This window comes from Trachypithecus francoisi, unplaced genomic scaffold (assembly GCF_009764315.1).
Source record: "Trachypithecus francoisi isolate TF-2019V2 unplaced genomic scaffold, Tfra_2.0 Lachesis_group11, whole genome shotgun sequence".
NCBI classification, from domain to species: domain Eukaryota; kingdom Metazoa; phylum Chordata; class Mammalia; order Primates; family Cercopithecidae; genus Trachypithecus; species Trachypithecus francoisi.
Genome location: NW_022681456.1, coordinates 90,743,774 through 90,763,285, shown reverse-complemented (window position 1 = coordinate 90,763,285; position 19,512 = coordinate 90,743,774). Strand labels below are relative to the sequence as shown.

Here is a 19,512-nt window from a genome sequence, read left to right as displayed (position 1 = left end):
GCTATTGGAATGCATCTTTATGAAGGTAAATAAGCAGTTCCTTATTTGATTTTCCATAAATGAAAAGTAAATGTGAAAATCTACTGTAATATTTCATTAGGGTTCACAAGTTACACCTTTTATTAAGTAACTAAATGATTATTTGATAATTCTTTTTAAAAAGTGGGAAAATTTGATAGAATTATGGATGATAGCTTGGGAATAACTCAGTGGCTCGTGTGTGTGCACATGTTGTGTGTGTATTCGTTATCTAGAACCCATATGATAATGAATATCTTTAGGTCAGTCTGAGTTCCTTCTTCCCAGTGGTGAATATGTAGGAAATAATTACTTTCTAGTCATGGAAAATTGATGTATATTGATAGCCTGAGGTTCACGGCTTACCAAAAGTTATATAGTCTGATTTAATAAATTAATAAGAGATGGCCCAGCACCATCTGAGAAAGTGATATTTCTGTGACAGTTTATCCTGTGCGTTATTAACTCTGTAGTTATTCTTGAGGAATTGATGAAAAACAGTAAATGGAGTCCTATTAAGAAAATATTTTAATTTTTAAATATTTTCCTCCTAAGGTAGCATCAGTGACAGTACAAGTGTATACAGTATCCTTGCTCCTGAGTTAGAAATGTCTACAAACTCTTCTACCCTTCCAGTACCAGATTGGGAAGGTTAATATTGTTTTCATGGTGAACTTAAGTGAGCTGCTTGTACTTTCTTAAGAAGAGGATCACATCGGAATTGGTTAACTTTTCTCTATTTCATTTTCCTTTAGGCTACCGCCAGGGTACCCTGACACTGTACTTTTTCCTTTTATCTGGAGAAGCAAATATGCATAATATAATTAAGTTAGTGTCAGAAGACGTGGGATTATGGGGCTTGAAAGAGCATAATATTTACAGTAGTAAAGCTCTTTAGAATTGGGACACTCAAAGGCTGATACTGATTTAAGTAACATACTAAATTAATATCCTTATTTAATTTTATTTAATTTTAAGAACCACCACTTTATGTCATTTACAATAAAAGATCAATAAAATTAAAATATGAAGAAAGAAAGGGAAATATTGGATTTTGATATTTATTTTGTACCCTCCACAGTTTAATTCTGTCTCCCTAAAATGCATATTTTAAAAGATTAGGAGGGGTCGGGCGTGGTGGCTCATACCTGTAACCCAACACTTTGGGAGACAGAGGTGGGTGGATCATGAGGTCAGGAGATCGAGACCATCCTGGCTAACATGGAGAAACCTTGTCTCTACTAAAAATACGAAAACAAAAAAAAATTAGCCAGGCATGGTGGTGTAGTCCCAGCTACTCGGGAGGCTGAGGCAGGAGAATGGTATGAACCTGGGAGGCGGAGCTTGCAATGAACCGATATTGCGCCACTGCACTCCAGCCGGGGCGACAGAGCAAGACTCCATCTAAAAAAGAAAAAAAAAAAAAATTAGTTCCTAGGCATGTTGCAAAGCGTACTTTATTCAGCATCCTATGTAGTAATAGGAAATAATATATATATCGCATATAAGATGCTTATATTCTTTTAGCAAAAAACAATTAGTTTGTATTGCTTCAGTATTGCCTCAGTATTTGATTGCTTATTGTTAATACATCTATGTATGCATATTCTGTTATTTTAAATATATTATAAATTATATTTTAAATATACTACTTAATGTATACTAGTATACACAATATATAATGTGTAATATCCATTGTTAGGCAATAAAATCTAGTTATTAAAGCGTTTTACTTTTATTAGAGAGTTTGATGGACAAACTTACAGCTAAGTGTCCAAAATAAATCACTGATGATAGAAAGTTTTGAGTAACAAAGAGATACATTTTGAACTCTACAGAGGCATCTTAATCAAGTGTGTGGATATATAGTTCATAATACTGAGACATCAACAACACCTCATAGAAGAGGTCTTAAAGGAGCAACAGATGTGGTATTTCTGTTAGGATCCTGTCAAGTTAATACAGGGCTCAGCAGAAAAGAGATGAGCTCGGAAATTTCAGCTCCAGTTACAGTTTAAAGACAGATTTCCCTAACATCAAACAGAGCTGGTTCAAGAAGTAGATCAAGCACACATTTTGTTGTAGCCACACAATGAGTGATGATGGCTTACAAAGACAAGGTAAGAATTTAGGACTAGAAGATGCAAGTCAAGGTTGGCATAATTGGAGATCCAAGTCAAGGTTGTCATTTGTGGTAATAGTCTAAACTCATGGATTACTTAGGAATTAGCAATAAGGTGGAGCTAAAGTCAGGAGTTTTGGAGAATTTAATGAACTCCATGGACCCACTTCCTCCAGCCTCCCAAATTTTGTGTACAATATGAGAGAGTTTACAGACTCGCAGCCATTGAACTAAGTATCTCAGAATTAGGAAAGTAAACAGGAGATCTCAATGATAAGCTCTTAAAACTAATATGTATCAGTCAGGTTAGGTTAGATTATGCCTCAGTAACAAACAAATCAAACATCTCAGTGGTCTGAAACAACAGAGTTTATTTCTTGCTCTCACTACATTTTCATTGTGAGTTAGCTGGAGGGCTCTATTGCTTGTTGCTCTCCCTCTGGGATCAAGGCTGAAATAGCAGTTGTAATGTGGAAGGTTGCTCTCAGGGAGGTCTCAGAGTAGTCAGTAATTGAACATTCTGCCTGGAAGTGACATAAATCACTTCTGCTCACACTCTGATAAGAACTGATTATTTGGCCCCACCCAAGCACAAGGGCATGGTAAGTGCATGGGCTTGGGAGGAGGAGAACCAGAAGCATTTTCAGGAACAACTCCACTGACTACCACATGAGACCACTCCTACCTCTCAACTAGAAAGGGATTATATACTTCCTGATCTCCTACTTCTCCTTCCTAAAATCCTTCTCCACCTAACACACGATGTCTTTCTTCCTATGAAGGAAATATATAGAATATTTTAAAAATCATCCCATCTATGGCTTGACATAAAAGGCGTGGATGCATTTCACATCAATATCTAGTTATTTTTCCACTTGTACACGCCAGTCAGGATAAGTGTGCAATAATTGAACAGAAGAGAAATCTATTTCATGAGGAAGGTAAGATATCAGGATTAGTAAGACACTGGACTGACTGGTGGCTAGTATGCTCTGGTTGAGTTCTTATCTATAATTAGTACTATATACATTCTGATATACTACTATCAGAATATAGTACTGATATGGTGACTACATCCATTCTGATTGGTACTTCTTATGTCATTTTGGTTCTAAACACTTTGAATGTCATCCCTAGTTAATAGAAACAAATTAGTTATTGAATTTCAAAGAAAAGGAACAGGTCAACAGGACCTTATGGAGATATGGATTAAAACATGTATAATAAGTCAGAGGAATTATAAAATGTTATACCTTTTTATGTCTACAAATTGAAAATGAGTCAAGAACACAGTTGGAATTTGATCATTTAAAATAGAGGCTCCAACTGTGGCTGAACTTTTGCACTCGTCCTGGTTGCCCTGGTAACAGGTTTCCTTTCTATGCTAGTAATGTTAACAGGGTGAGTGAGGTAATAATTGGCAGTAGAGACATAGGTGTTCAAGTCAGCTGCTACTTCTGGGTAAGTTAGGAGTTTGCTGAAGGCAAAGGATGAGGTCATGAAGGGATGAATTTGAGTTAAAATAAGAAAAAGAATTAAGTTGAGCCTTATCTTGAAATTTTCTGAGCAAAGCCCTGCACATAGCATGTTTTTCTCCTGATCTTGGTTGAAGTCAGGGTAGATAGTAAATCACGTGTATATTTGTATATCTCTATGAGGTCTTCCATCACAGCCCAGAGGAAGCACTAGAATGGAAAATTGTAACCTGTGCAGATTGGCTTGGATTTGAGCCACTTGCTGTGTGGATTACTGTGCCTCTTCCTAGAGTTACCCAGAAAGTTCTCATCTGCCCAGAAGGTTCAAGAGGGAGTTAGAACAGGCTTGTTCATATTTTTCTGTGAATGTTGCTTACTTTCTATTTGATATTGTCCTTAAGCATATTGTATCCTTGCCAAATATATCTGTTCAAATTCTGCTTAATGGTCTGAGCCTTTTTTGCTTTCATTAAATACCTGTCAAATGTACACCACTGCTTGGACTGAGATTAGGAGGAGTCATGAGCACTTCACTGTTTTTTCTTTTTATAATTTTGACTTTTATTTTAGATTCAGGGGGTACATGTGCAGGTTTGTTACATGGGTATATTGCATGACACTGAGGTTTGGGGTATGATTGATCCTGTCACCAAGGTAGTGAGCATAGTACCCAATAGTTAGTTTTTCAGCCCTAGCCCCAATCCCTCCACCCACTAGTAGTCCCCAATGTCTCCTGTTGCCATCTTTATGTCCGTGTGTACTCTATGTTTAGCTCCCACTTACAAGTGAGAACATGCGGTATTTGGGTTTCTCTTCCTTCGTTAATTTGTTTAGGAGAATGGCCTCTAGCTGCACCCACGTTGCTGCAAAGGACATGATCTCATTCTTCTTTATGGCTGGGTAGTATTCCATGGTATATGTGTACCACATTTTCTTTATCTAATCCACCATTGATAGGCACCTAGGTTGATTGCATGTGTTTGCTATTGTGAATAGCTGAATACTTCACTCTTTCAATATCTGTTTTCTCTTTAAACCTTTCCCACTAGAAAAAGAAGAGGATAAGAGGTGCTTCCTCTATTCCACTCTTTAAAATTCCTGAGACAAAACCTAATAAAAACTATAACATAAATAAATTAAAATAATACACAACATTACCTAAAAATAGGATGGTTTTTAATTTGTTATTCAAATGAGGACACCTTTGAAAGTAAAAGAAAGTGCTGTTAGTAATAACACAGAAGAAAAGACAGATTATGATGTCCATGGCTGACTTAATAATATTGCCACCATACTTAAAACCAGTAGGAGAGAACAGAGAGATAAGGAGGGAAGGAGAATTACCTTGGGATACTCTAAGGGGAAATCTTGGCCTTGGTGCACAATGAGTATTCATACTCGCTTGTGACTAATTTGCAGCCACGTTCAGTACTATTAATAATAGAGAACGTGAAATTATTTTAAGATAAAAGCTCTTTTCCAGGAATAACTTGTATCAGGCTAACTATGTAAAAATAAGTTACTAGGCAAAAAATAAAGTCATAGAAGTCCATATTCAGAGTGAAGCCTCAGAAATGGTCTTAGTAATTGACAAAAGAATTGTCAAAGTTAAGGACTAACTCACTAATTTGATTGCATTTTCTGTGCCCATGACAATAATTTAAGAAAATTAAAATGAGCTCCACTTTTCTTAAGGCAAACCTGTCATGCCCTGCCTCAGATTTCAATAGGACTAAAGAAGAGTCCCTAGAATGTGAGAAATGACTGTAACTGTGTAGTGGGCAGCCTCTGAGATGGTCTCAGTGATCCCACTTCCTGGCATTAGGCCCAGTCCTTTGTTCTTTTCCCCTTAAGTGTAGGTTGAACCCAGTGGATCCCGCTTTTAATGAATAGAATTTGATAAAAGTAATGCCATGTTCCTCCTCCTCCTCCTCCTCCTCCTCCTTCTTCTTCCTCTTCTTCTTCCTCCTCCTCCTCTTCCTTGTCCTCTTCCTCCTCCTCTTCCTGTTCTTCTTCTTCTTCCTCCTCCTCCTCCTCTTCTTCTTCTTCTCCTCCTCCTCCTCCTCCTCCTTCTCCTTCTTCTCCTTCTCCTCCTCCTCCTCCTCCTCCTCCTCCTTCTCCTCCTCCTTCTCCTTCTTCTCCTCCTCCTTTTCCTCCTCCTCCTTCTTCTTCCTCTTCTTCTTCTTCCTCCTCCTCTTCCTTGTCCTCTTCCTCCTCCTCTTCCTGTTCTTCTTCTTCTTCCTCCTCCTCCTCTTCTTCTTCTTCTTCTCCTCCTCCTCCTCCTCCTCCTTCTCCTTCTTCTCCTTCTCCTCCTCCTCCTCCTCCTCCTCCTCCTCCTCCTTCTCCTTCTTCTCCTCCTCCTTCTCCTCCTCCTTCTCCTCCTTCTCCTCCTTCTTCTCCTCCTCCTCCTTCTCCTTCTCCTTCGAGTGAGGCGTCATTCTGTCACCCAGGCTGGAGTGCCTTGGCACAATCACAGCTCACTGCAGCCTTGACCTCCTGCTCAAGTGATCTTCTCACTTCAGCCTCCTGGATAGCTGGGATTACAGGCATGTGCCACCATGCCCAGCTAATTTTTTGTATTTTTTGTAGAAATGGGTTTCACATGTTTCCCAGGGTGGTGTTAAACTCCTGGGCTCAAGCGATCCTCCCACTTGGACTCCGAAAGTGCTGGGATTACAGGCATGAGCCACTGTACCCAGCTACATGTTACTTCTGAGGTTAGGCTGGCTTCTGTCTTGCACACTCTTTCTTGCCCTCTCTCTGGGAGCCCTTACTATGGGGGAAGCAACCTGCCACATTGGCAGTATGTCGTCCTGTGCAGAGTCTTATGTGGCAAGCAGCTATCTCCAGATAATAGCAAGGACCTGAGGCCTGCCAACAACCTCATGAGGGAGTGGAAGCAGTTCCTTCCCAGATCAAGCCATGAGATGATTATAGCCTCAGCTGATGTGGTGATTATAGCCTTGTAAGAGATCCTCAACCAGAGGATCCAGCTACATTGTGCTGTGATTCCTGACCCACAGAAACCGAGATATTGAATGCTTTCTGTTTTAAACTGATGCATTTGGTGATAATTTATTCCCTAGCAGTGGATAACTAATGCACTGCATGTAAAATAAAATAGTGTGTTCTGAATGATGAAAATACACAGAAATGTGCGTGAGCCTGTGGACACGCACACACACAGAATGGCTACAAAATCCTTATGTGTTAAGGATAAGAGTTTTTCCTGTGCTCTCCTGCATTCTCTGTGCTGATTTTATTTTTTGCCCTATGTTTTTTCCGGATATTTTCTTCTGTTTATGGTAGGGGGACTTTAAAATAGTTCCACAGCATATTAGCAAATAAACAGAAGACTCAGTCTCGGGCATAGAGACCACATATGATATTATACAGCATACATTTGGGAGAAGCACTATTGATCTTTCTTATTGAATGCAAATTTTTCCTGTGAGTTTTCATAAAGAGGATCCTCTAAAATGTAGAGAACATCTTCAGTGATATTCCTAACAACATCCTTACCGTAAACAGAACAATGAATTTTAGCTGGCTGTTTCTTTTTCAAGTCTGTCAGTAAGTACGGTCTTTATTTGCAGTTTTAAGGAGTAGCCTAATTGTAGCATATGGCACCCAAGTGGAACTTACTAGCCTCCAAGGAGAATATCTTGCGTATTTGACTTTTTCGACAATATCAAGTGTCATGACAAAGGAGTTCATCAAATTTCTTCTGCAGATGGATGGTTATCTTTTGGGAATGGTTTAAGTTCTACTTGTGACAAAGGAAAAAATAATTGGCAGGTAACACCTTTTTTTCTGGCTATACAGTTCTGTGTTTTGTTGTCTATAACTTAACTTTTAAATTATTTGTTCCAAAAAGGTAAATATTCAGCTTGAAAAAGCTGCTGAAGGAAGATTAAGTCCAGGCTACTTCTCATCCTATTCTGCTATAGGGGTAGCTAAAACCCTTTGCAGAATTAAAAACAAAAATTATCTCTTTAGCACAATACAAATTATTACAGTCATCAGATTATAGGTGCCATATACCACATTAATTTAGGAATAATGGTGTAATGCTGTTTCAGTTAGGCATGAAAAAGTACCTGTATTTAAAACTGTTTCCAGAATTGGCAGTTTTTATTGTAGCCTGCACATGGGGAAATAATTCTTACTAAAATCACTTAACACTTCCTCATGAGCTTTGTGTGACACGCAGATTTATGTGCATATCCTTTTAGTAGGAAATGAGTTTGAATTGTACTTTGGGAAGTAAGAATTATATTGTAAGCGGAAATATAAAAAGATATAATAAAACTGTTTCAGCTGGTAATGTCACAGCATCACTAATCAAAGAAAGCACAACAGAGCCATAGAAATATCTTTTTACCTTACAGAATAAAGTAGAAAATGCACTTTAATTGCTGTCATGAAAAGATAGAAGCAAAATATTGTTTGTGGTAGATGTCTGTTAGTGTGCAGTAAATATTTATCGATCCTTTAAAAATTAATTTAAAATTGGCCAGGTGCGGTGGCTCATGCCCGTAATCCCAGCACTTTGGGAGGCCGAGGTGGTGGATCATGAGGTCAGGACAGGAGTTCAAGACCAACCTGTCCAAGATGGTGAAACCTTGTCTCTTCTAAAAAACAAAAAACAAAACAAAACAAAAAATTAGCTGGGCATGGGGGCGGGCGCCTGTAATCCCAGTTACTCGAGAAGCTAAGGCAGAGAATTTCTTGAACCTGGGAGGCAGAGGTTGTAGTGAGCTGAGATCGCGCCACTGCACTCCAGCCTGGGCGACAGAGTGAGACTCTGTCTCAAAAAAAAAAAAAAAAATTAATTTAAAATTATATTTCCATCCTTGTATGAAAACTCTTGGAGGCTTCTGGCATTCACCTTGTACTTCTTCCCTTCTGTCACCTGGCAGCTTGCTCAATATTCCTTCTCTCTCACTAAAAGGTTTCTGTGCCTGTCTCACAGTCTTGGTCTTTGCTTGAAGTCTTGCCATCATCTTGGGTGTTTCTAAAATCCACATGGTCACCTAGGGACTCTGTCAAACCATCCGGTGGATTGGATGCTTCCCAGTCATTATTCTACTTAACCTGTTTCTCTCTCCATCCCTTGACACTTATCACCATTCCTGCCTCCTGGAAATACTGTATTTCCTTGGTTCCTGACACCATTCACTGCCTTCCTCTCTTTAATTTCTCCTCTAGATATAGCAGTACCTCCTTATCCCCAGTTTTTCTTCGCAGTTTCAGTTACCTGTAGCCAACCATGATCTGAGAATATTAAATGGAAAGCTCCAGAAATGAAGAATTTGTAAGTTTTAAGTTGTGAGTCATTGTTAGTAGCGTGATGAAGTCTTGTGCCATCTGCCTGGGATGTGAATCACCCCTTTGTTCAGCATATCCACATTGGATACGCAGGAGGCAGGTTAGTCACTTAGCCACCGTCTCGGTTATCAGATTGACTGTCAATGTACAACAGTGCTTGTGTTCAAGGAACTCTTATTTTACTTCATAATGACCTCTGCATGCAAGAGTAATGATGGTGGCATGTTGTTATATTTGCTCTACTTTATTATAGAGTATTATTGTTAAGTTCTTCCTCTAATTTAGAAATTAAGCTTTATCATAGGTATGTATATATAGGAAAAACCAGTATATATAGGGTTCAGTATTACCTGTGGTTTCAGGCATCCACTGGTGGACAAGAGGGGACTACTGTACTGCTTTTCAGTTTTTTTTGGGCTCTCATCACTCAGAATTTTAATCTTGTTTTCTTACTCTAGTTAGGCTACTTGTATGGACTTACCTCTGTAGCTTGACTGACTATCTTTATGCAGGAGATTCTAAAATATATATGTCTACCCTTAATTTTTTTTTTCAGCTGAATATCATACTAGCTACTAGAAACATCCATTTGAATATGTCAATGGTATTCAACTTGGATAGTCTAAAATTGAACTCTTCACTTCTCTCACCCTACCCTTGCCACCTTCTCTGTTCCATATCAACAAATAGCACAGGTATGTACCCAGTAGCTAAGGCCAGACTTAGGTGTGTTGTTCATTCTTTTTTTCTTCTCCATTATCTCATGCATGCAGTAAATCACAAAGGCTTATTGATTCTACCTGCTAAGTATCTCTCAAATCCATTTAATTAGTCCTACCTTACTGCTATTCCCCTTATTTCTTTCTTGGATTACTGCAACAGATGTCTTTCCTAGTTCAGTATGTTCATGTGGTGGTAATTCCTCTAAAACATTTATGTCCTTGCATCCAACTCTTCAGTGAACAACTTATCATTGTCTTCAAAATTAAGTCCAAGTCCTTCCCATGACTTTTAAGTAACAGCCCCAGCTTATCTCATCATTCTGTTCTTCTATTATTTTCGCCCAAAGGCTAAGTTCCATCCAAAGTGAACTTCTTTTAGTTCTATGAAGAGGACTTTCTTTTTCATACCTCTAGGTCTTGAAATAAACCCCTTCAGCCCCTACCCTCCATGCCTTCACTGCCTATACCCTGGCAAGCTCATACTTACTCAGGTCTCTGCTTAGACATCACTTCCTCTGGGAAAACTTTCCTAACACCTTAAGGTCAGGTAAAATGTTTCTTCTGTGTGTTCCCATGGAACCATGTGCCACTTACATCATAACATTTAGCACACCATGCCCCTCCCACCTCCAGTACTCTACATGAAAACTATTTTTTATGTGGCAAGAACAGTTAACATGAGATCTATCCTCTTAACAAATTTTAAAATATACAATGCAGTATTGTTAACTATAGGCACAGTGTTGTACAGCAGATGTCTAGAACCTAATCATCTTGAATAACAAAAACTTTATACTCATTGATTAGTAACTTCTCAATTCTCCATCCCTCCAGCACCGGCAACCACTACTGCATGCCTTGCTTTTATGTGTTTGAATATTTTAGATACCTCATATAAGTGGAATCAAGTTTTTTTGTTTGCCAGTTCTTTTTTTTTTTTTTTGAGACGGAGTCTTGCTCTTTCGCCTGGGCTGGAGTGCAGTGGCCGGATCTCAGCTCACTGCAAGCTCCGCCTCCCGGGTTTTACGCCATTCTCCTGCCTCAGCCTCCGGAGTAGCTGGGACTACAGGCGCCCGCCACCTCGCCCGGCTAGTTTTTTGTATTTTTAGTAGAGACGGGGTTTCACCGTGTTAGCCGGGATGGTCTCGATCTCCTGACCTCGTGATCCGCCCGTCTTGGCCTCCCAAAGTGCTGGGATTACAGGCTTGAGCCACCGCGCCCGGCCTGTTTGCCAGTTCTTAATTGGATTATTGGCTTCAGGGTAGAGGCCTTGGAGGGATAGGGCCAGGATAGCATGCAGTTTTGGGTCCTAACAAGCAGGCACAGCTGAAGGCAAAGACAAGTCCCCAAAATAAGGGTGCCATTTTATACTAGATCTTGGAGAAGACAGCACATAGCATGCATTTCATTGCAAGGCAACCCAAAGCCAATCAACTTCCGTTGTAATTAATCCATCCCCCATGGGGGATGAACCCCATCTCAGTGGGGGTGGGGGGGGATATTTCTGTATCCAGAGTTGGTTCCTTCTGGTGAGTTCTTAGTCTCGCTGACTTCAAGAATGAAGCCATGGACCTTCACGGTGAGTATTGCAGCTCTTAAAGGTGGCACAGACCAAAAGAGTGAGCAGCAGCAAGATTTATTGAGAATAGCGAAAGAACAAAGCTTCCAGAGCATGGAAGGGTACCTGAGTGAGTTGCTGCTGCTGGCTGGGGTGGCCAGGTTTTATTCCCTTGTTTGTCCCTGCCCACATCCTGCTGATTGGTCCATTTTACAGAGTGCTGGTTGGTCCATTTTACAGAGCACTGATTGGTCCATTTTACAGTGTGCTGATTGGTCCATTTTACAAACCTCTAGCTAGCCACAGAGTGCTGATTGGTGCTTTTTTACAGAGCACAGATTGGTGCATTTTACAAACCTCTAGCAAGCTACAGAGCACTGATTGCTGTGTTTTTACAGAGCACTGATTGGTGCATTTTACAAACCTAGCTAGCTACAGAGCACTGATTTGGTACATTTTACAATCCTCTTGTAAAAAAAGTTCTCCAAGTTCCCACCTGACCCAGGAAGTTCAGCTGGCTTCACCTCTTATTTCCATATCTTTCAGGTGACCAAGAGTATGCTTCTGTGATTCAAATGTGCAAACAGTTAAGTATCCCTCCCTACCAGCTATCTTTTAAAGTTTATTTCCTACCTAGTTATTACACACCGAAGTTCTCTCATAATATGAAGTAATTTGATACCCCCAAAACTAAAAACTCAGATAACACAGTGTAAAACAGAACAGAGCCTATGATTTTGAGAGGGAATGCTCTACTTTTAATTCCTAGGATTTCATGAGGAAAACAAGTTTTTCCAAAACAGGGTCTGTTACCCCTCTTTTGTTTTTCCCAAGGAGTCCCAGGCTACCAGAATTTATCTTAAGGCCTCTCATTTGTGCTTTAAGAGTGGCAAGACAAAAAATGGAGAATAATGATTCAGTCAACTGAGAAGGAAAAAATATGTCCAGAAAAATAAGATCCAAGAAGAGAAAAACATAAAGGCCTTTTAAATATACTTGTAACTTGGATATCCACTTTTATTAAGCTGAGCACTCTTTAAGAAAATCCTTTTAGATCCCTTGTTACTTGACTTTAGCCAGGCCAAGCAGTTAAGATTTTTGGCTTTTGAACTTTACAAAAAGTAACCTCACAGGTGAAACCAAGAAGCCTTAATTAGGTTATGACTTAATTGCGAGTGTACAAGGAATTTTCAAAGGGGGTGATATGCAGCTTTTGAAACTGTCATTTCATTTGGTTGAAAGTGTGAGACAAGACCAGCAGCTCTTTGCAATGGCATGTAATTTCAGATTATCATATACTTACTGCTGCAAGAGCCTGGTATTCAAAGCTGCTACAGCAATTTGGGGTCTTGGCTTTGGACTGGTTTCCAAGATGCTATAATTCTTTCTGGGACACTTATTTAGAAGTCTACTATCAAGGAAGCCACATATGAACTTCTTTGACTATTCCTAAATCAGAATCATAACCCATTTTCATACGCCACATTATAGTGACTTTAAAATCTTTTAAGTAGAAATGTTTGCTTGGGTAGTGAGACTTTTTAGAAGCAAAAAAATAATATTTTGTATTTTTTTTTGTCAGTTTAAATTATGTTAAACAAGAAGTCTTTTGAATTATACCAGAATTTACTTGGCTCTTTCTACAGAACTTTTGTAGTCATCAGACCATAGAAAGAGGGCTTGTTTAAATTGAATCAAGTAACTTTTTCTATTCACTTCAGTGATTTGACTTTAAACCACGGTTGGAAGACAACAGTTTCCTGCCTTTGTCAGGTTCTGGCAAGATTTATTTGTTTCACTACCTGTTTCTTCACCTGACACAGAGTGGTGGCACATTATTGTTTTTACTCGGGGACTGCAGTGTCTAGAGAGACTCTAATTGCACTTCTGTAGTTGAATCCCAATATTAAAGGCTTTTAAGTAAACTTCAGCATTTTAAATCTGACTTTATTCAGAAAAACTTTTCCTTTTATAGAAGAATATTAATATTATTTATTTAAAATTAAGGGATATATAGCTGGGAATTATCCTTTAGAAAGTATGTTTTATAAAGGACTTGTTTTATTTCTGAGTTCTTGTTTCTATCACATGTTTTAAGAAAGTGCTGAATGATTGATTAAATAAACTTCAGATTGGTTGACACCTGATAGTGAGAAGACTGCTCCTTGGAATTTCTGTTCTCATTTCTGTTTATCCTCTTGTCTAATAACTATGATAGGCAAAATTTATGATCTATCTCACCTAACCTTGTTCCAGATATACATTTTTGATGTCTTTTATTCCAGATATCATGTATTTAATATAATTTCCTCAACTTTGCTACAACATGGAAATAGATTTTTTTTTTACTAAAAATTAGAAAGTAATTATGTCTTCTATGTTTATATTCTTAATAATATTGATGTATCTGTTATTAATGTGTAATGCTAATGAATAATTTAGTTTCCTTAGTGTTAGTTTCCATGATGTTATAATTAATATCTCTACCTATGAAAATGTAGGGAGCTGTCTAAAGGCCAGGAAGGTCCTGTTAAGAACCAGGACGGGGGGGTGGAGCAAGATGGCCGAATAGGAGCAGCTCCAGTCTCCAACTCCCAGCACGAGAGACACAGAAGACTGGTGATTTCTGAATTTTCAACTGAGATACTGGAGTCATCTCACTAGGGAGTGCCGGACAATCGGTGCTGGTCAGCTGCTGGAGCCTGACCAGCGAGAGCTGACACAGGGTGAGGCATCGCCTCACCTGGGAAGCGCAAGGGAGAAGGGAATCCCTTTTCCTAGCCAGGGGAACTGAGACACACAACACCTGGAAAATTGGGTAACTCCCACCCGAATACTGCGCTTTAAGCAAACGGGCACACCAGGAGAATATATCCCACACCTGGCAGGGAGGGTCGCACGCCCACGGAGCCTCCCTCATTGCTAGCACAGCAGTCTGCTGCGATCTAACCGCAAGGCAGCAACGAGGCTGGGGGAGGGGTGCCCACCATTACTGAGGCTTAAGTAGGTAAACAAAGCCGCTGGGAAGCTCGAACTGGGTGGAGCTCACAGCAGCTCAAGGAAACCTACCTGTCTCTGTAGACTCCACCTCTGGGGACAGGGCACAGCTAAAAAACAACAGGGGAAGCAGCAGAGGCCTGTGCAGATGCGAATGACTCTGTCTGACAGCTTTGAAGAGAGCAGTGGATCTCCCAACACGGAGGTTGAGATCTGAGAAGGGACAGACTGCCTGCTCAAGTGGGTCCCTGACCCCTGAGTAGCCTAACTGGGAGACATCCCCCACTAGGGGCAGTCTGACACCCCACACCTCACAGGGTGGAGTACACCCCTGAGAGGAAGCTTCCAAAGGAAGAATCAGACAGGTACACTCGCTGTTCAGCAATATTCTATCTTCTGCAACCTCTGCTGCTGATACCCAGGCAAACAGGGTCTGGAGTGGACCTCAAGCAATCTCCAATAGACCTACAGCTGAGGGTCCTGACTGTCAGAAGGAAAACTATCAAACAGGAAGGACACCTATACCAAAACCCCATCAGTACGTCACCATCATCAAAGACTAGAGACAGATAAAACCACAAAGATGGGGAAAAAGCAGGGCAGAAAAGCTGCAAATTCAAAAAATAAGAGCGCATCTCCCCCTGCAAAGGAGCGCAGCCCATCGCCAGCAACGGATCAAAGCTGGTCAGAGAATGACTTTGATGAGATGAGAGAAGAAGACTTCAGTCCATCAAACTTCTCAGAGCTAAAGGAGGAATTATGTAGCCAGTTCAAAGACACTAAAAATCTTGAAAAAAGAGTGGAAGAATTGACAGCTAGAATAATTAATGCAGAGAAGGTTATAAATGAAATGACAGAGATGAAAACCATGACACGAGAAATACGTGACAAATGCACAAGCTTCAGTAACGGACTCGATCAACTGGAAGAAAGAGTATCAGCGATTGAGGATCAAATGAATGAAATGAAGCGAGAAGAGAAACCAAAAGAAAAAAGAAGAAAAAGAAATGAACAAAGCCTGCAAGAAGTATGGGATTATGTAAAAAGACCAAATCCACGTCTGATTGGGGTGCCTGAAAGTGAGGGGGAAAATGGAACCAAGTTGGAAAACACTCTTCAGGATATCATCCAGGAGAACTTCCCCAACCTAGGAGGGCAGGCCAACATTCACATTCAGGAAATACAGAGAACGCCACAAAGATACTCCTCCAGAAGAGCAACTCCAAGACACATAATTGCCAGATTCACCAAAGTTGAAATGAAGGAAAAAATCTTAAGGGCAGCCAGAGAGAAAGGTCGGGTTACCCACAAAGGGAAGCCCATCAGACTAACAGCAGATCTCTCGGCAGAAACTCTACAAGCCAGAAGAGAGTGGGGGCCAATATTCAACGTTCTTAAAGAAAAGAATTTTCAACCCAGAATTTCATATCCAGCCAAACTAAGTTTCATAAGTGAAGGAGAAACAAAATCCTTTACAGATAAGCAAATGCTTAGAGATTTTGTCACCACCAGGCCTGCCTTACAAGAGACCCTGAAGGAAGCCCTAAACATGGAAAGGAGCAACTGGTACCAGCCATTGCAAAAACATGCCAAAATGTAAAGACCGTCAAGGCTAGGAAGAAACTGTATCAACTAACGAGCAGAATAACCAGGTAATATCATAATAGCAGGATCAAGTTCACACATAACAATATTAACCTTAAATGTAAATGGACTAAATGTTCCAATTAAAAGACACAGACTGGCAAACGGGATCAAGAGTCAAGACCCATCAGTCTGCTGTATTCAGGAGACCCATCTCACATGCAGAGACATACATAGGCTCAAAATAAAGGGATGGAGGAAGATCTACCAAGCAAATGGAGAACAAAAAAAAGCAGGGGTTGCAATCCTAGTCTCTGATAAAACAGACTTTAAACCATCAAAGATCAAAAGAGACAAAGAAGGCCATTACATAATGGTAAAGGGATCAATTCAACAGGAAGAGCTAACTATCCTAAATATATAGGCACCCAATACAGGAGCACCCAGATTCATAAAGCAAGTCCTTAGACACTTACAAAGAGACTTAGACTCCCATACAATAATAATGGGAGACTTCAACACTCCACTGTCAACATTAGACAGATCAATGAGACAGAAAGTTAACAAGGATATCCAGGAATTGAACTCAGCTCTGCACCAAGCGGAACTAATAGACATCTATAGAACTCTCCACCCCAAATCAACAGAATATACATTCTTCTCAGCACCACATCGCACTTATTCCAAAATTGACCACATAATTGGAAGTAAAGCACTCCTCAGCAAATGTACAAGAACAGAAATTATAACAAACTGTCTCTCAGACCACAGTGCAATCAAACTAGAACTCAGGACTAAGAAACTCAATCAAAACCGCTCAACTACATGGAAACTGAACAACCTGCTCCTGAATGACTACTGGGTACATAATGAAATGAAGACAGAAATAAAGATGTTCTTTGAAACCAATGAGAACAAAGATGCCACATACCAGAATCTCTGGGACACATTTAAAGCAGTGTGTAGAGGGAAATTTATAGCACTAGATGTCCACAAGAGAAAGCAGGAAAGATCTAAAATGGACACTCTAACATCACAATTAAAAGAACTAGAGGCCGGGCGCGGTGGCTCAAGCCTGTAATCCCAGCACTTTGGGAGGCCGAGACAGGCGGATCACGAGGTCAGGAGATCGAGACCATCCTGGCTAACACGGTGAAACCCCGTCTCTACTAAAAAATACAAAAAAAAAAAAAAAAAAACTAGCCGGGCGAGGTGGCGGGCGCCTATGGTCCCAGCTACTCGGGAGGCTGAGGCAGGAGAGTGGCGTAAACCGGGAAGCGGAACTTGCAGTGAGCTGAGATCTGGCCACTGCACTCCAGCCTGGGCGACAGAGCGAGACTCCGTCTCAAAAAAAAAAAAAAAAAAAAAAAAAAAAAAAAAAAAAAAGAACTAGAGAAGCAAGAGCAAACACATTCAAAAGCTAGCAGAAGGCAAGAAATAACCAAGATCAGAGCAGAACTGAAGGAGATAGAGACACAAAAAACCCTCCAAAAAATCAATGAATCCAGGAGTCGGTTTTTTGAAAAGATCAACAAAATTGACAGACCGCTAGCAAGACTAATAAAGAAGAAAAGAGAGAGGAATCAAATGGACGCAATAAAAAATGTTTAAGGGGATATCACCACCGACCCCACAGAAATACAAACTACCATCAGAGAATACTATAAACGCCTCTACGCAAATCAACTAGAAAATCTAGAAGAAATGGATAATTTCCTGGACACTTACACTTTCCCAAGACTAAACCAGGAAGAAGTTGAATCCCTGAATGGACCAATAGCAGGCTCTGAAATTGAGGCAATAATTAATAGCCTACCCACCAAAAAAAGTCCAGGACCAGATGGTTTCACAGCTGAATTCTACCAGAGGTACAAGGAGGAGCTGGTACCATTCCTTCTGAAACTATTCCAATCAATAGAAAAAGAGGGAATCCTCCCTAACTCATTTTATGAGGCCAGCTTCATCCTGATACCAAAGCCTGGCAGAGACACAACAAAAAAAGACAATTTTAGACCAATATCCCTGATGAACATCGATGCAAAAATCCTCAGTAAAATACTGGCAAACCGGATTCAGCAGCACATCAAAAAGCTTATCCACCATGATCAAGTGGGCTTCATCCCTGGGATGCAAGGCTGCTTCAACATTCGCAAATCAATCAACGTAATCCAGCATATAAACAACCAAAGACAAGAACCACATGATTATCTCAATAGATGCAGAAAAGGCTTTTGACAAAATTCAACAGCTAAAAACGCTCAAGAAATTCGGTATTGATGGAACGTAGCTCAAAATAATAAGAGCTATTTATGACAAACCCACAGCTAATATCATACTGAATGGGCAAAAAGTGGAACAATTCCCTTTGAAAACTGGCACAAGACAGGGATGCCCTCTCTCACCACTCCTATTCAACATAGTTGAATAGGAAGTTCTGGCTAGGGCAATCAGGCAAGAGAAAGAAATCAAGGGTATTCAGTTAGGAAAAGAAAAAGTTACATTGTCCCTGTTTGCAGATGACATGATTGTATATTTAGAAAACCCCATCGTCTCAGCGCAAAATCTCCTTCAGCTGATAAGCAACTTCAGCAAAGTCTCAGGATACAAAATTAATGTGCAAAAATCACAAGCATTCTTATACACCAGTAACAGACAAGCAGAGAGCCAAATCAGGAATGAACTTCCATTCACAATTGCTTCAAAGAGAATAAAATACCTAGGAATCCAACTTACAAGGGATGTAAAGGACCTCTTCAAGGAGAACTGCAAACCACTGCTCAGTGAAATCAAAGAGGACACAAACAAATGGAAGAACATACCATGCTCATGGATAGGAAGAATCAATATCATGAAAATGGCCATACTGCCCAAGGTGATTTATAGATTCAATGCCATCCCCATCAAGCTACCAATGACTTTCTTCACAGAATTGGAAAAAACTGCTTTAAAGTTCATATGGAACCAAAAAAGAGCCCGCATTGCCAAGACAATCCTAAGTCAAAAGGACAAAGCTGGAGGCGTCACGCTACCTGACTTCAAACTATACTACAAGGCTACAGTAACCAAAACAGCATGGTACTGGTACCAAAACAGAGATGTGGACCAATGGAACAGAACAGAGTCCTCAGAAATAATACCACACATCTACAGCCATCTGATCTTTCACAAACCTGAGAGAAACAAGAAATGGGGAAAGGATTCCCTATTTAATAAATGGTGCTGGGAAAATTGGCTAGCCATAAGTAGAAAGCTGAAACTGGATCCTTTCCTTACTCCTTATACGAAGATTAATTCAAGATGGATTAGAGACTTAAATGTTAGACCAAATACCATAAAAGCCCTAGAAGAAAATCTAGGTAGTACCATTCAGGACATAGGCATGGGCAAGGACTTCATGTCTAAAACACCAAAAGCAACGGCAGCAAAAGCCAAAATTGACAAATGGGATCTCATTAAACTAAAGAGCTTCTGCACAGCAAAAGAAACTACCATCAGAGTGAATAGGCAGCCTACAGAATGGGAGAACATTTTTGCAATCTACTCATCTGACAGAGGGCTAATATTCAGAATCTACAAAGAACTCAAACAAATATACAAGGAAAAAACAACCCCATCAAAAAGTGGGCAAAGGATATGAACAGACATTTCTCAAAAGAAGACATTCATACAGCCAACAGACACATGAAAAAATGCTCATCATCACTC

The 19,512-nt window shown here is 40.0% G+C and overlaps 1 protein-coding gene and 1 long non-coding RNA gene across 5 annotated transcripts in view; both read left to right on the top strand.

Annotated features, from left to right (window-relative positions):
• The window catches only part of TMEM117 (transmembrane protein 117), a 589,216-nt gene that overhangs the window by 120,298 nt on the left and 449,406 nt on the right, over window positions 1-19,512 (top strand). The gene's annotated exons all lie outside the window — the stretch shown is intronic.
• On the top strand, window positions 9,464-13,151 carry LOC117090254. Its single transcript, XR_004439945.1, has 3 exons — window positions 9,464-9,641; window positions 11,773-11,812; window positions 12,948-13,151. It is a non-coding gene; the product is annotated as an uncharacterized LOC117090254 (long non-coding RNA).